The following is an 18,968-nucleotide window of genomic DNA, read 5'->3' on the forward strand; positions in this document are numbered from 1 at the left end:
TACTCAACCCAGAAAGAAATGAATAATTATGTAGTTGGAATGGGGTATTCACTCACATTGGAGGGATAATCATCTCAGTGTCTCAAATCAACATGGTGCCCACAGCAGAAAACTGTTGTTATCTTCATGGCAATTAGAGCTTCATAAATTTGGAGCAGGAGAAAATCGTTTCATACCAGAATACATTTTTAACAGATGTTTTTATTGATCTAATTTAGCTGCATCTATAAATAATAAAATAGTCATACAATAGAATATGTTTTGCCACACACACTGTTGAAAAACACCAGGGAAGCATCACAATTCAATGGGATAGTAAACATCATAAATTGTTGAGATAGCGTTATTTTCTAAGTAACTTGGATTAACTCTATAAACTGAGGCCCAACTTCATGAGATAAACGCTATAGAGAGATTATAAGAATAGTTCCAAAATGTGAACATTGGTTATTTCTAAATGTTGGCTTTCCATGTGACATAGTTTCTCTTTGCACATTTTTCTGAATTTTCCGAAATTAGTTCATTAAAAACAGGTATATTATCTTCAAATGAATAAAATATATTTTTCAAAAATATTTCTTTTGTTTCTATGAGAAGTATGGAAGTTCCTCAAAATGGATTAAAATATAACGTCACTGTAATTCTTTATTATGGATTATAATCCCCCCCAATAAAAGGGGGGACTCAAATAGCTGTTCTGTATACTTTTGTTTATGGAATAGCAGTTCTAAACAGATGAAAAACCTTGGTGAATCCAAGTTCCTATCGTGGGTGAGTAGAGAGACAAAAGGTGATCTACCATACAACTGAATTTCTTCCAGAAACATTAATTTATTGCTTAATGACTCTGAGGACATCTAGACTGAGTAACGGTCACACCAAGTACACTGGCATCGACACATCATTAAATTGTCACATTCAGTACAATGGCAGGTACCAGAGTTTGGCAGGGGTGACAGTGTTGCATGGGACAGAATTTCTTCATGATAAAGAGTTTAGAGACAGATATTGGTGATGGCTACCTCCCCACATGTATGTGCGAAAATCATCAAACTCCAAACAATGTCTAAATAACGAACTTTACCCTATGTTTATTATCTATATGCCACGGTTTAAAAATTATCTTTCTCTCAATCAAATTCAAGGCTAGGTAAACACCAAGATGCCAGCAAGAGCCTTGAGGCTGGCTCTAAACTTAGAAGGTCATAAGCCCAATCATGAGGTGGGGGCTCATCCACAACTGGACTTCATGGATGGGTGGGAAGAGCTATGAGAAAGACACAGCAAGTGGGCATGGAAGGAGGGATTAGACCTGCTGAAGATGAGCTAAGAGAGCAGCAGTAAGAGAAGTGAGTGAAGACACAAGCTCACAAAGCTTTGTCTGCCTGCCACCTGAGGCCTCCATTTCCATGGCTAAGAACATCATTGTGAAATTGTAGCAAGTCAGCCCACTGATGGTGGGATGGAGGATGAGGCCTTTCTCTTCAGCTCGGAGCACGCGTCTGCCCCCCTGTCTAGCCAACGGTTCTGAGGTGAAAACGGCGGGTAAACAGCTCGTAGACAGTCAGGCTCGTGGAAATATTCGCTTTATTCGGTGGAAAGACTGAAGTCCAAAGGACTCAGCCTCAGTTCCCAGCAAAAAAGCCCCCCCCCCCCCCCCCCCCCCCCCGCCCCCCCGTCCTTCCACAGACCTTGTTTTTATCCCCCCAGAATCAGGTACCACCCAATCGGTGGGATTAGATACCAAACCAATGGTGGAAGCAGAATCAGGTACTACCCTAGGGTGGGGGCAGAAATGCCAGGTCACACCCCTAGGGTAGGGCACAACATCACCAATCAGTTTAGGGTGAGTAACGTAGTAATTCACCCCAAAATATTTACATACACAACATGAAATGACTTTAGCAGTGTCTAGTGTTTGACCTGGGCCTTCTGTATGCAAAGGTCAGTTACTCCTGAACTATCTCCCTGGCCAGACCTCTGTCTTGAACTCAGTCTGTCCCTGGCCCCCATATCTGGTCTTTGCCTCCCATATGCCCACTGCTGCTGGTTTCGACATGAAGGAAACAAGGGAGAATGAAAGGAAAGTTTAGAGGGAATGGAGGAGTGTGGGAGAGAGGGAGAGAGATGAGAGAAAGAAGAGAGAGAGAGAGAGAGAGAGAGAGAGAGAGAGAGGGAGAGAGGGAGGGAGAGAGAGGAGGGAGTGAAGAGAGAGAGAGCAGGATGCAGTAGGTGACACTCAAAGCCATGAAAAAGAACCAACTTTTAAATAAGGCCTCGAGTCTGTCACAAACTTTTGACCATTATGGCTTGTCAGCATGGTACACCTGTTTCATAATTATTTTATGGGAATTTAGCAATTCTTGATGTAACTGGCTCAAAGCACTTGCAGAGCTGTTATCTCTGAATGTTTATTACCCACCATCAATAATAGCTTAATAAATCTAAAGAAGTCCAATTTATGGGGAATGGTTATGGCATGTATTCAAATTTCAAGTCATTACAATCAAGGTCCCAGTATTGGGGGGAAGGCAGTTAAAACATAGACTATTAGTTGAATGCTAAAGTCTGATGGTCCTTGGAGATAGCCTTTGGTCTCTGTTTGAGCCACAGGAGTCTAGGGCAGGATAAAGGTCAGAGGTGATCTCTGGATTGTCTTCTGCCAAGGGGATGGAGAGAGATGAACACAGGTATATTGTTTTCTCAGACAAATGAGAAAATCTCAGCTCCGCTCGGAGCATTGGTAAGGCTATTTGGTCTCCTAATATTTAGAGTTCAATCTCTCCCTGTCTAGTGAAGTGTTCCAGACTGGGTATATATTTGAATATTCTAGAAGATCAATAACTTGGGCAGAGTCAGGAGTCCTGTCAATACCTATCAATACGTGTCTATACTGCAGGAGTCCTGTTTAGCTACATAGAGGAGTTGTGTCTAAAAGTAAAAGATATCAGATTCTCTCACTCTCTCTTCTCTCTCTCCTCTCTCTCTCTCCTCTCTCTCTCTCTCTCACACACACACACACACACACATACACACTATAAACACTTTACGGTACTGCTTTTTTTTTTATCTCCCTATGATTTCCCCCATCCCTTGACTTGCAGCTCTTCCATAGTCTGGGAAGTGAATGAAATGAAATTAATTTAATTTTCTGATAACTTGTGAGGTAGAATCTTATCCTGACTGGTCTGGGACAAGTCAGTGAAAGGGTGGGGAATTGGAGTGTCTCTCAAGTCTGACATTCTGAGCTGTGGAGGAGAATAAGCAAGAAGAGAGCAGAGAGCTTGCCCTTGTGGAGGAAGAGCCTGCAAATTGGAGGAAGGCTTTACTTCATCATGAGACACCAGCCCAATTCCCATTCAGCTCAAATATTGAAGGGCCATCTCCCTCCTTTTCCAGGGTGATGCCCCAGTTGAGAAACTACAACTCAGAAAGGACTCATTGGTCTCCCTATTAGGAGTTGAATCTTATGAGAGAGGGGAGAGGGAAGACATATTCAATTCATTATTGCAGAAGGAGGAAACTGCTGAGCTGACATTTTGGAAACCATGCTTTAGGGGTTCAAAGAAAGAAGGTCGCTCTTCTGAAGCTGGGGAAGGAAGTGTTTCAGTTACACTCACGGAGAATTGCTATTGAGCTAGCACTGAAGAGAAAAGCAAGGGGATTCCATGCAAAGGGAACAACCAAGCAAAAGGAGTGTGAAGGGTGTTCACTCAACTGCAGCAAGATTACCAAGAATGGTTGGGAACCCTGGGAACCCAATAGTAGACAGCTCAGCTGATCTCTGATTTCCTGGAGCTAAGATAGAAGTGGGTAGGGACAAATGTTAATCACCAAATACAATAGTGGAAGAATTGGTCTTAGGAAATGTATTTGCTAAAGAAACTATGGTACATATACACGATGGAAAACTATGCAGTTGCCAGAAAAAAATGAAGTCATGAAGTTTTCTTTATACATATATAGACATGGAAACTTATGCTGAGAAAAAGGGCGTGTCTGCCAGGGAATCTGATCTCAAGTGGTAAATGCTGAAAGTTTGGGGAGGGTCTTTATTTCAATGCTAAGAATTTTACACTTGTCCTTTTCTGTAGTAGGAAGTTAGCAAAGAAAAATATATTCAAGTGAAAAATATTACCTGCCTTTTAAAACAAGAGAAACTGAAGTCAATCAGGAAATTTAGTAGATGAAAAAAAATAAAGCAATTTAGTAGATGGAGGTCAGAGTTCACTTTCATCTAACACCAGGCAAAAGGTCAAATCCAACTGGATTAAAGATCTTGGTATCAAACCCAGACCATAAGGTATATAGAAGAACACATAGGTAAACACTCCATGACATTGTGACTAAGGAGGAAAAAGCACTCTCTAGACAAATGGTAGCAGAGATAAACAAATGGGACTACATTAAACTGAGAAGCTTCTGCACCTCAAAGGAAACAGTGACTAGGATACAAAGGCCACCCCACAAAATGGGAGAAACTATTCACCCCATTACTTATCAGATAAGGGGCCAATATCTAAGATATACAAGGTACTAACAGAAATTAACAAGAAAAAATCCATCTACAAAACCCATCAAAAATGGATAGAAGAGGGGCCGGGAAGGTGGCGCTAGAGATAAGTTGTATTCGCCTTGTAAGTGCTAGATATAGGACGGATTGTGGTTCGATCCCCCGGCGTCCCATGTGGTCCCCCCAAGCCAGGGGCGAATTTCTGAGGCATAGTCAGGAGTAACCTGTCTGAGCATCAAATGGGTGTGGGCCCCAAAAACCAAAAAAAAATGGATAGAAGAAATAAACAGGCACTTCCTCAAGAAGAAATACAGAAGGCCAAAGGCAAATAAAAAATTCTTCACCATAACTATATCATCAAGGAGATGCACAATCAAAACAACCATGAGGTACATCTCATGCCACAGAGACTGGCACACAATCACAAAGAAGAAAAACAACTAGTGCTGGATGGATGTGGGTGAGAAAGGAACTCCTCATTCACTGCTGGTGGAAATGCTGTTTAGTCCAGCCCTTTATGGAAAACAATATGGAGATTCCTCAAAAAACTGGAAATTGAGCCTCCCCATATGATCCAGCAATATCATTCCTAGGGATATTACCTAGGAAACACAAAAATACAATACAAAAATGTCCTCTGCACATCTATGTTCATTGCAGCTCTAGTTATAATACCGAGAATCTGGAACAACCTAGATACCCAACAACAGATGAGTGCTAAAGAAAACTATGGTACATATACACAATGGAAAGCTATGCAGCTATCAGAAACAAAATGAAGTTCATGAAATCTTTCCTATGCATGTATGGACATGGAAACTTATTATTGCTGAGTGAAATGAGTCACGGGAAGAGAGTTAGACACAGAATAGTTTCAATCATCTGTAGGATTTAAGAAAAATAAAAGACAGTATGGTAATAATACCCAGAGACAATAGAGAGGGGGCTGGAAGGACCAGTCCCATGATATGAAGCTTATCACAAAGATTGGTGAATGCAGTTAGAGAATAACTACATCAAAAACTATAAGGACAATGGTATAGTGAGTGAGAGAAATAGAATGCCTGTCTCTTAAGACAGGTGGAGGGGTGGGGGAAGACAAAGATGGGGGTCATTGGTGGCGGGACGGTTGCATGGTGAAGGGGGGTGTACGTTTTGTTACTAAAACACAGCTACAAAAACATGTTTGTAACCATGGTGCTTAAATAAAGATGTTAATAAAAATAAAAATTAAAAATGAAATTTAGTAGAGGGGCTGGAGAGATTAGTACTTGTGGGACATTAGCCTCTGTACAAGTCTGACCCCAATTTAATCCCCTGGGAAAGCCATATGGATTCCCCTGAGATTACCAAGAGTGATTCCTCGCATCAGAGCAAGGAGTAACCACTGGAGTACCACATGGCATGGAAACAGCCCCCTCCAAATTAATGGAAAAGATAGTGGACACTGAGGAAAAGCCTTTCCAAGATTTATTATCTGAAGATAAAATAATGTTGAGATGGATGAAAGGCCATGTTTGCAGGAATGGGAGGATAGAGACAGATTTGAAAAGGCACTTTGGGATCAAGATCAAACATTGGTTGTAAAGCAGTGAATGTTAGAAGGGAAAACATGGCACAGTTTAGAGAGGAAAAGACTAGGGAAAGTGTATTTATAAAATTTAAAAAAGATGGAAGAGAAACGTGGCCTTCAAGGAGACCTGGGCAGAGGAAGTTGAGGTGTACATGCGGCAATATGTTCGTAGGTGGATAATTTATCTTGGGTCACATTATAAAGCTCTGAGCTAGAGCTAGTGATTGGAGAATCTTTCATCTAGACATGAGTTAACACCTGTGGGAATGTATGAGGCGAGACAGAAAAGAATGGGGGACAAGATCTAAGCCTCAGATCTGTAGAGCTGATTTTTGGAAGGAACACTAACAGAATGATGTCCTAGACTCAGAGAAGAAAATAGACAGAAGATTAGAACTTTACAGGTATGATTATATAAAGCCAGCCAGAACCATCAAGTGTGTGTTTCTGTGTTTGTGTGTATGTGAGAGAGAGTGAGAGAGATGAGAGAAGTCGATGAGAGAGAGAGATGAGAGAGGAGAGGAGAGAGAGAGAGATGGGATATTTAGTAATATAACTTATAGAAGACTGCTGGAGATTTTTTTTTAGCGGTGGGGACATAATAGTTTTCCTTAAAATGATGTATAAGTGCATTATATGAAAGATGGCAAGGAATCCAAAGTTCAGAGCAAGTAGGCTCAACAAACACTGTCTGAAAGGCAATTCTAGCAAAAAAGACTTGGGATCACTTGACCACTTGTCATGGACATGATTCTATAATTCAGTCAATATTTTGGTAGGCAATTCATCCCAGAAACTCAAACTGGGTACTTGGCAGGGACTGAGTCAGAGTTCTCACAGAGTCCAGTAAGCTAGACTCACAGATGTTCATAGTTTTGGAAGGGAGGCTGAAGCAAATGCTGAAATATTAGTGGCTAGAATAGAGCATGTCTGAAGGGGGCAGCAGAGAGTGCAGGAAAGCAGATGACTAAGAGAAGTCAGGAAGCTTCTGACAGGAACACCATAAAGCTGAGTGTTAAAGAACTTGAAGTTTGCCAGAAAACCTAGGAATCCAAACCAGAAGCAAAAGGGGGAGACATCACAATAGATGCCACAGAAAGTCAAAAGATTGACAGGGATCATTTTGCAAATCTTTATGCCATGGACCTGGAGAACCTAGAAGTGGATACATTTTTTATTCTTAGAATCTTCCAAGGCTTAATCAAGGAAACAGAGCATTGAGCTGTCCAATTACTCTCAAGGAAATTGAAGAGATAATAAAAAAACGTCTTCCCCAAAACAAAAACTCAGGCCCAGATGTGTTTATAAGTGAGTTCTTCCAAAACTTTAAAACTACTCCCAATCCTTTTTTGGGGTTTTTCAGAAAGTTGAAGAAACAGGAATCCTTGTTGATAATTTCTCTAAGACAAACATTATCCTGATACCAAAACTAGACAAAAACATCCCTTAAAGAAAAGTATAGACCTCTATCCCTGATGAACATAGATGCAAAGAACCTCAAAAAGATTAGCAAACAAATCAAACAATACATAAAAATGACAATACACCCTGATAAAGTATAAAGTATATATTTATCCTAAGGGTGCAAAAAGGTTTAATATACACAAGTCAATGAATGTAATATGCCATATTAATGCAAGGAAAATATCATTTGATAATATTAATAGATGCAGTTAAAGCATTTGACAAGACCAAATAACCATTCATGATTAAAAAATGCTCAATAAAAAGTGGTCTGAAGGAATTTTCTCCAACATGGTTAAGCCATTAACCACAAGACCACAACAGACATTAGTCTCAATGATGAAAAGCTGAGAGCCTTCCACTAAAGACCAGGCATAAGACAGGATCGCCTATTCTCACTAGAAATATTTAATATAGTAACAGCATTTCTTGCCATAGAAATAAACTTGAAAGAGATAGTAAGGACATCCAGAGTGGAATAGAAGATGTCAAGTTCTCATTATGACATGACCTAGAAAATCCTAAAGACTATCAAAAACTCTAGAAACGAGATACTTGTACAGTAAAGAGGCAGGCTACAGAATCGGTGCACAGAAATTCAGGATTTTCTATATGCAAAGAGGCAGGCTACAGAATTGGTGCACGATTTTCTATATGCAAATCTTGAAATAGAAGAGAAAGAAATTTAAATTAAAAATTTGTGATTGTCGTCGAGTAACTAAAAGTTAACTTAATAAAATAGGTGAAAGATCTATACAAAGAAAACTATATATCATGACTAAAAGAAATAAAAGAGGACTAAGTAAATAACATATTCTTGTTCATGGATTAATATTGTCAATATGACAATCTTTTATACAGATTTAATTCAGTCCCTATGAAAGTATCATGGTTTTTGGGGGGAGGGCACTAGGTCACACCCAGTGCACTCAGGGGTTACTCCTCTCTGTGCTCAGAAATTGCTCTTGGCAGGCACGGGGGACCATATGGGATGCTGGGATTTGAACCACTGTCTGTCCTGGATCAGCTGCTTGCAAGGCAAATGCCCTACCGCTGTGCTATTTGTCCAGCCCTTCATGGCAATTTAAAAAAATATCAAATTTATTTTATGTCAAAATTTAGATAGAGTAAACCCCCAGTATAACCAAAACAGTTACAGGAATAAAAAAAAGATGGGAGGCTTCTTTTTACCTAACTTCAAACTACATCACAAAGCTATAAAAATCAAGACATTGTGGTGCTGGAATAAAGATGGATTTTCAGACCAATAATGTAGAATTGAGATTCCACAGAAAGATCCTAAATTATATCTCTGACAAAGGAGAAAGAGTATGAAATAGAGCAAGAAAAGCCTTTCATCAAATGGTGAAAAATGTTTGCTCACATACAGAAAAATTCACTCAGACCCTTTTTCAACACCCTTCACAAAGCCAAAAAAAAAAAAGTGGTTTAAAATCCTCAATATCAGACCTAAATCCATAATTTATATTGAGAAAAACATAGGTGGACTGTTTCATAAGTATCCTCAACAATTCAGTTCCATTAGCCAAGAAAACAAAGTTAAGATAAATACATAGAACTTCATTAAACTATACCACCAAATAAAATGGAAACCAGAAGAGATGAAATATTTTCCAATCTGACATAGATTTAATATACAAGGTATTCTAAACACAGGTAGAACTTAACAATCTAAAAAATCAACCAGGGGCCAGAGCGATAGATAGCACAGTGGTAGGTGTTTGCCTTCCACACTGATAACCTGGGACAAACCCAGTTCAATTCCCCCAATCCCATATGGTTCCCTGAGCATGCCAGGAGCAATTTTTGAATGCAGAGTCAGGAGTAACCCTTGAGTGCTACTGGGTGTGGCCCCAAAACCAAAAAAAAAAAAAAAAAAAAAGGAAAAATATAAACTAACCCCACTAAAAAATTGGAGGAAAGGAATAGGAGAAACTTTCTCAAAGAAGACATACAGATGTCAAAAGGCATATAAAAAATATACAGTGTCACTCATCATCATGGAAATAGCACAGCGGTAGGGCATTTGCCTTGCACGCAGCCAACACAGGACAGACCCTGGTTCAAATCCCACCATCCCATATGGTCCCTGGAGCCTGCTTGGAGTGACTTCTGAACATAGAGCCAGGAGTAACCCCTGAGCGCTGCTGGGTGTGACCCAAATACCAAAAAAAAAAAAAAAAATTACAATGAGTTATCACTTCACACCAATGAGACTGATATACATCACAAAGAACAAAAATGTGTGGATTTTGGGAAAAAGTGCTTTCATCTACTGCTGGTGTGAATGACAACTGGTCCAACCTTTTGGGGAAAACAATACGGACATGTCTCAAATACGCTAGAAAATGTGCTTCCATATGACCCTGAAATTCTGCTTCTAGGAAACTCCCCTAAATGCCCCCAAACTATTCAGAATAGACATTTGCAATCCTATGTTCATTGCAGCTCTATTCACAATATCCAAAATATAGATACAATTCAAGAGTCCAAGAAAAGATGACTGAGTAAAGAAACTTTGGTTTTTATGTACTTAGAATACTACTCAGTTATAAGAAAAGATGAAATCATGCAATGTGCTGTTGCAAATATGGTTCTGGAGACTATCATACAGAGTGACGTTAGTCAAAAAGAGAGGGACAGAACGATAGATAAACAGGTATACAGATATAAAATACAAAATGATCTCTCGCATATCTGGTATGCGAAGAAACATAAAAAAGAAACACCAAATTCCCCAAGGCAACCAAAATGTTCTCAGAACTGGTATTTAGTAAGAAGCTTAGCTTTCAGAAAGGTAGAATGCAGGGGCACATTTGTGACAATGGAGAAGAGAAACAGACACTCTGGTAAAGGGTATATGCTGAAATGTTTTATGGCTGAAGTCTTAGTATTAATGGTATTGTGAACCATTGTGTCTAAAATAAAAAAATATTTTTAATGAGTTTGCCAAGTAGAAGGTGGGAAGTTCGTTTGAGAGAGATGGATGTGTGTGTAATCAGATAAAGGCAACTAGGAAACTAAGATGTTTAGAGAACTACAGCCAATATTTGGAACTGTATTTGTATTTGGAGCTATTGAGGCAATGTTGAGAAGTGCAACCAATGGACTCCAAGGCAATCATGAATGATCTCTAAGCTAAGAAGTCGTTATAGATGAGGCTGGAGGGATAGCATAGTGGTAGGGCATTTGCCTTGCACTCGGCCAAAAACAGGACGGACCCCAGTTAGATTCCAGGCATCCCACTATGGTCCTGGTCCCCCGTGCTTGCCGGGAGTGATTTCTGAGTGCAGAGCCAGGAATTATCCTGAGCGCTACCAGGTATGACCCAAAACTCCCTCCCCCCCAAAAAAAAAATCTGTTATTGTTGTCACCATATATGTGACTATCAAAGAAAAAAAAACAAGAAAGATTGGAGCTTTGAAAGTTCTTCTTGGTTATTAGCTTTTCCTTACTGATTTCTTTTTTGGGGCGGTGGGGGGGACAGATATCCTGAAGTACTCAGGGATTATTTCTGGCTCTGTACTGGTATATTGCTTCTAGCAGTGGTTAGGAGACTTTATGAGACGTCAGGGATTAAAACCTAGGTCTGTCGCGTGCAAAGCAAACACCCTACCTGCCGTGCTATTTCTCTGACCCCTCATTGATTCTTTCTCCCCTAATAGCTGGGTTTATGTTCACCCATTCTTATAGTTGAAGGGCACTTTGTTCCTTTCTTCATGTCCCTTAATAATGAAGTCTGACTTTTATATGTTATGATTATCTTTTATATGATGTGTTACTATTTTTTTCTACTGGTAAGTAGGCTGTAAGTAATTTCTTTCTTAACTTTTCTTCTGCAATGAACTAAATGGAAATTTTAAAAATAGAAGGGGCAAATAACCTTTTAAATCTGCTGTCATGGACCTAATAAGCAAATTTACCCTCTCAAAAACCTGATTAAGAGATATGAAAATAGAAAAGATTAAAATGAAAAAGGAGACATGCCTCTTTAGAGCATAAATTGTATGTTTAGCAGAATTGAAGGCAGAACTATGTTTTATTTCAGGTAAGATGTATCCTATTGATATTGATTTAAGAGAGAAGAGGAATATCTAATTCACCCAATTACTAGTGAAAGCTAGACAGCTGGTTTGTGAGCTTCCATTAAAAAAAGGTACAGGCCTATCATTTGCGATTCTTATACAATTTAAGAAAAAGATCATTCCATTTTGCTATTTCAGATGATAGGAACTTGACAAAACAACAAATAAGGAAAGTTGTATCCCCAAACACTTACCAACACAGGCACAACATTTGAAATGGAGCTTTAGCACAGTAAAATGTTGCAATAATCTAAGAAACCCCTTACTATGATTACAGAGATTTAACACCAAGAATAGTTCAGTTGGAGAGAATCTATCAAAATAAACCAATTCTATCATGCTATAAATTATATTAAACTTTCCATTCTAGTAATAAACTGACACATGTGTGTGCTTACAACACAACTAGATGTACATTGCACAGATTATTTACGCAACTTTATTTATCTTATATTTTAATAAATATATGTCATATTCTATGTGTAGTGTTAAATATATGAGATTTATATTATATATTAGCTTAGAAGATTGAAATCTAAGGTGGAAGAGATTCTTACTAATGAGATGTGGGTATTAATCAAATAAAAAATTATTCAAAATAATGCAAGAACATATTTGTCTATATAAAGTAAATTAAAGTATGCCTTCTATGAAAATTAAAATTAGGAATGATCTTTCTTGTGGAAATAGAACAGAGATGTAAGCGAAAAATGTAGAGGTCAAAAAATGTTCTTCTGCAGACCTACCACTGCTTTGGCATTGACTTACTCAAAGAGTACTCCCAACACCCAGGGAACTCAGCAACAGTCTGCATGCAGGGCAGATCGCCTCTGACTTTACATGATATGCTGAAATAGAGGATGCTCACACATCAGCCTTGACATTGACGAAAGAAATGCACAGAATCAGAGCTCTTTAAATATAAAGTCTGATACCAACTATAGCTCAAAGTGTGCAAAAGTTTCACCGGAACCTTGAGAATGACTGGAGTGGATAGACTGGTATGCCTGGAACCCCAGAGTCTGTCTTATGCCCAATAAACTTCTGTGGTGAGGCCTTTTTGTAATCAGGTCAAGGACTTTTTTTTATTTTCTCCATTTTTCTGGACCTATGCAAACATTGGTGATTGCCACTATCACACCTTTACTATATATTTATATATATATATTATTATATATATATATTATATATATTTATTTACTCTTATCCCTTTAAGGAAAAAAAAATACATTTTACTGAACTTAAAAAACAAATTACTGTAGTTGAGTGGCCTGTCTCGAATGCAGGTAGGGGATGGGAAGTGGGAAGGGGGGTTAACTGTTGCACTGGTGAAGGGGGGGTGTTACTGGTTATGACTGTAACCCAAATATGATCATGTTACTTAATAAAAATATATTTAATAAAAAATGTCTTCTTCATAAAGGCAATAATGTTAGCAAAAATATCCATAGTTCATACACTTTGATTGTACTGAGGATTGACTAACTCAAAGCTAACCAAATGTTCTAATGATTATCTATATAAAAGTGACTGAAATTTGATAAAAAAAAAACAACCACTTATGATCTTATGCATCTAGCAGCAGAGACCCCTATATATAAGAGGCAAATTGAAGGCGGAAAAAGGAAACAATTGATGTTGAAATCCTGGATATTCTTACTTTTGACATTGGAATAATAAACTAGGTAGAAGATCAACATAAGAAACAGAAGAAGTTGTAGACAACTCTACAAGCAAACTAAAACCAACCAATAATATATAACATTCCATGCAATGACAATGGAGTAAATATTCTTCCCAAATGAACACGCGAATTCTCCAGGGTAGACCATATGTCAGGTCCATAAGACAAATCTCAATACATTTTAAAAAGAATTGAAATCAAACAAAAGTATGTTCTCCATTCACAATGGAATGAAATTGGAAATCAGTAACAGAAGGAAACTTGAGATAATTCGCAAGTATGTGGAAATTAAATAACACTCTCCTAAATAAACCAATGAGTTCGAGGAAGTAATCATAGGGAGAATTAGAAAATAGCTTAAAAAAGGAAAAATGAAAACAATTTTCTTAAGCCTCTGGGACACAGCTAAAGCAAGAAAAAAGGTTTTAGAGGAAATGTATAACTAAAGTGCTATATTTACATAAAAAAGAGAAAATATTTCAGCGTGAAAAACTCAACCTCCTACCCAGTAACAAGTGAAATAAGAATAAACCAAACCAAAGCAGACAGAAGAAAATAAGAAAGGTTAATGAAAAGAACAAAATGTAAAGAAGGGAGAAAATGATAGAATCAAATAAAATCAATCGTAGTTTCTTTGAAAGAGTCATCCAAATGGCTTAATCTTTAACCAGGCAGAAAAGGAGACTCAAATCACTGAAGAGCATTGAAAGGGGACAATTTGATGACCTTATAATGAGTGGAATTATAAGAGAATATGAGCAATTGCATGCCCAGAACTCAATGACCTACATAAATGCATTTATATTTCATAGAAGAGATGTATGGTTAAAGAGATAGGAAATAAACTGAATGATAAGAGACTGAATTACTAATCAAAAACACTTCACCCCCCAAAAAAAGTTCAAGGCCACACACTACATTAGCGAGTTCTAAAAAACAAAGTTAGGTCTAATCCTTTATGGATTTAAAAAAAAATAGCAGACGAGGAGATTGGAACCCTCAAACACTGTTGGAGGAACGTAAGGGAGAGCTGTTGCATTAGAAAACAAATAGTTTTCTCAATCATTTAACATAGGTAACGCAGAGCCAACAATTATCCTCCTAAGTAGAGGCCCAAAAGAACAAAGATGTGTTTGTACTCAAAGTTGACCATGTATGTCCTTCCCTGCACTGTTCAACATAGCCAAAGGTGGAAGAACCCAAATGTCCACTGAGTGATGAATGGACAACGAAATATGGTACGTTCATTCTCAGTAACACCTGAATTAGGGTTGATGATTGATACCTGCAACCACAGAGGATGAACAGTAGAGACATTGTGAGTTAATCAGACACCAAAGGCACAACATTTGTTATAGCAAATTTAACAAATATAAACATTTGTTTATAGCAAATGTCAGGCACAAGCAGAGAAGGTAGACTGGTTGTCAGGGACTGACCCAAGAGGTAAATGAGAGGTACAGGGTTCCTTTGGCAGTGATCTATATACTCCATAAATATGACAGTAGCTGATGGTAATCAATAATAAATAAATAAAAAACCCAGTAAATTTTAATATTTTATTTGATTTTATTTTGGTTTTTTGGGCCACACCGGTGAAGCTCAGGGGTTACTGTTGGCTATGCACTCAGAATTCGTCCCTGACTTGGGGGGACCATATGGGACGTCTGCGAATCAAAACCGCATTCTGTTCTCTGCTAGCGCATGCAAGGCAGACTGATGTCTTACAGCTTGTGCCACTGCTCCGGCCCCTAAATTGAATATTTTAAACAATCAGTGTTAGAGTACACAAATGATCTTAGTCAGAAATTGCAGTTTGGCCTAAAAGACATAGCCAAGATGATAGGCATAGTCATCAATGAGTTTGTCATTTAGATGGTAAGGCTAACTAATACCTTTATAATGCAAAGAAAATAATAAATTGACAAGAAGACTAAACCGAAATCAATAGGACAGATTATGTCAAAACATAATTCACAGTAAGACATAGGCAAATGGCACAAAAATGCTCAAATCACCGGGAGTCACAAAGATTAGATGAAAATGACAATGAGATATCTTTTTTGCACCCCCCAGAATGCAAAGATTAAAAAGGGGAGATCTAACCTGTATCTGACAGGGAGATGAGAAAGAGCATTCTCATCTATATCATACTGGTGTGAACCTAGTAATAATGGCTCTTTTGGAAACTAGCAAAATGTTGAATACTATTAATATTACATATTCCTTTGACCCAGAAATTTTCTCTTTTTGACAGTGGGGTTGGGACACCCAGTGGTGCTCAAGAGTCACTCCTGGCTCTGCGTCAGTGATTTTGGAGAACTATGTCTACAGAGATTTATCAGGCTGGCTGCATATTACCTCTGGGACTGTTTCTTCAACCTCAGCAACCCCCAGTTTTAAGAATCTACCTTTGTACAAAAAGAAGAATCATTTCTAAGGAGGATAGAAAGGTAACTTGGGGAATTGCATTGGGGAGGACACTTCTTTTTTTCTACTTTTGGGGCCACACTTGGTAGTTCAGTGCTCTGGAATTTCTCTTAGCAGTGCTTTTGGAGGCCATATGCAGTGCCAGGAATCAAATTTAACCTCTTGCATGCAAAACCTGAGCTCAGTCCTTCAATCCATCTCTCTGGCCCTAAGGGAAGGAAATGTAAGGGAAGCAAAGAGGTTGTCATAGGGACCAATTGGGGGAGCCGCCGTATCAGGAAAGATTGATGAAGAGCTGGGCTTCAGCAGCTTCAGAGCCCAGGGGTTATTGAACGGAGCTCAATATTCTGCAAGGTCATTCTCCTCTGGCCTTCATTATTATTCCTACTCTGGTCATTCTCTCTGGTTTAGAGAGTGATTGGAGCTTTGCTTGGTTTTTCACCTAAGAGAAGATGACAGGTCTACAGTATCCTGGTCCATGGCCACTACTCTCCATCCTCCATCCTCCATCCATCCTTCAGCCCTTTCCCACTAGCGCATGGAAAACCAGACACCAATCTTTCCCCACCCTTCCTCACCCAGTCAGCACCATGAGCATGAAATCAACTCTTTTCCTTCCAATATTCTCCATAGACTCAGACCATGAAGTTTTCATAAGTCATAAACAGTAAGAAGTCCAAGATAATACCTATCTCAGTGATCCTTTCTGACTTCTACTCTGGTCCGTATAGGACTCATATATAAATAAAGATAATAATAAAGACTCATATATGACTTTTCCTGTGCCTCTCTTCTGCATATTTCTATTACTTCTTCCTTGTGAGTTAATTCCATGACTTAACTTACTGACTTAACTTACTTCGAAGACTACTTGGGTAAGTCTTGAACTTATCAAATCTTCTTGAAGGGCATGCATTATATTCCTTATCTCAACCTATCTTTCCTTCAAAGCTAGACTAGAGATTCTCATGCCAGAAGACGCTTAGTATATTGAATTTCTGTACATTAATCTTTTTCAAATGTTCATCGCCTGACCCCTCTATACCCTCCTCCTTTGCCCCATGTGTCTCAGGTCATGGAGAAGCCTTTATTATACAATCAATTGCAAGAGCAACTGGTTGCTAAGTCAGAGAAATATATAAGATAAATAGTAACGTAATAAGTGAGAATCTCCAGATACCACCTTCCTTTGCATAGAGTGATACTAAGGATTAAAGAAAACAGTTTTCAGGGTCTTTTGAACTCACAGCATAAGCTTTTACTATTACACCCCAATTCTTGAGAGAAACCCCCAAAGACTCTGAAGAGGGGCCTTAGCTTCTCAGAGATGCCCTGGGAGTAACATGTCTAATTGCTTGTTTTGATTTTCTTTTCTGAAAACCATAACTGGGCCAGAAAAGCAGTGATGATGGAGGCCCTGGATAAGAGCCAGTATAAAAACACAGAGATGAAATCACAAGGAATACAAAGATGAACCACAAGGAACACAGAAATGAGCCACTAGGAAAGAAATGAGCCACTAGGCTCTGCTTTGGATGAGCAGAACCTCTCTATCCAAAGGCATCTCCAAGTCAGGTCATCTCAGGCTTGAGAAATTGGGAATTTATTCCCCCAGTGTGGGTTCCAGATGTGCAGATATTTAGGACCAGGTCAGTACATGGATATCTCTATAGACTCAAACATGTCTAAGAGAAGACAAGCTGAAGAAAGAGCTTAGCTCCCAGAAGCCCATCCTGAGCCATGAATTAATTTGACATGTGTCTCTGTGCACAGGCCCAAGTTCCACTCCCTTCCAGTTTTAGGATGGTCAGAACAAGGCTGGCATTTGGTTAGGCAGTCTGCCAAAGGGTTACCCCCCCTATTGTGGCCAGACAAAACAAATATGGGAGCAAATATAATCTGAACAGAGGCAAAAGTTCAAAATGCCTGAGTGATAGATTATGGGCCTTGCAGCCATCTGGCTTGGTCTCACCGGGCTTGCCTCTCCCTGGCTGTGAAGGTCTCTAGGCCATCTCTAGCCTCTCTCACATCCTCCCATTCTCTCTGTTGTACTGAGCTACCATTAGCCTTTCCCAAAACCTCTCCATGGTCTTAGGCCACCAATCTGGCATCCTAGAACATGACTCCTATGATGAAGATGCAGAGAAATGTGGTGATCCTAGAGAAGGAGAGAGGCTGAAAGTGCCAACTGGCCCCAGGTTTTAAGCTTTAGTTTTCCAGTTGTGGTAAACTGAGAACTAATTTTTGCCGTTCTTTCCTTTTTAGCTGGATGGTGCCACACCTGAAGGTGTTTGGGGGTAACGCTCGGCTTAAGGGCTTAATGAGAGAGGGATCACCTTCTGGCAGATCCAGGGTCCAAATCTGGGTCAGCGAAATGCAAGACATGTGCTTGCAAGACAAGTCATCCAGCCTCATAGGAGCCAGTGTTTGAAAAACATTTTGATTTAGGCTCAGATTTAGTGGGCTTTATGTAATAGTTTTAGTCGCACAATGTTCTAACTCCTAACCCATCTCCAGTGTTAGCTGCCTCTGCATTGTCTATGCCCCCCCACCAAAAAAAAACCCTCATTTTCCTCCTTTTCAAATTTTCGCATTTATAATTTGTGATACATTAATCAGTTTGACTCATACAGCTCACCATTTACTATTACTTCCCTTTATACTTCCAAAGTGCCCAGGTCCCCTGAACAGGTTCCCTGTTTTATCACATTTTGCTTCCTTTCTCCCACCCCACTCCTGCTCTGTTCCATTCCACCCTTCCTTGACATATGGGGGTCAATTTGGGGTTTTGGTTTTCTGTTTGTTTTGACTGTGCTCAGGGCTTACTCCAGCTTATATTTATGCTCAGGATCACTCCTGAGGGACCATACGAAGTGCTGGGAATTAGCCCCTGCCAGCCATGTATAAGAAAAGCACCCCAGGTGCTGTACTATCTTGCCAGCCCCTGGGGGTTGATTTTTTTTTTTTTAAGGTGAATGTTGTTGCCAGGTTAGAAAATGATTTCTGAGGATTTTTTCCTCATTTCCCTAGAGGTTCTCCTCCTAGGCATGAATTTCTGAGAAGCATTTGAAGAAGGTCTGAGAGCAAAATCAGAGGAAGCAAGAGTGAGAGCAAGCGAGCTAGAGAGAGACAGAGAGAGTGTGTGTGTGTCTATGTGAGAGAGAGGGAGAGAAGGAGTAAGGGCGAGAGAGAAAGAGA

The sequence above is a fragment of the Suncus etruscus genome, chromosome 12, assembly GCF_024139225.1.
Source record: "Suncus etruscus isolate mSunEtr1 chromosome 12, mSunEtr1.pri.cur, whole genome shotgun sequence".
NCBI lineage: Eukaryota > Metazoa > Chordata > Mammalia > Eulipotyphla > Soricidae > Suncus > Suncus etruscus.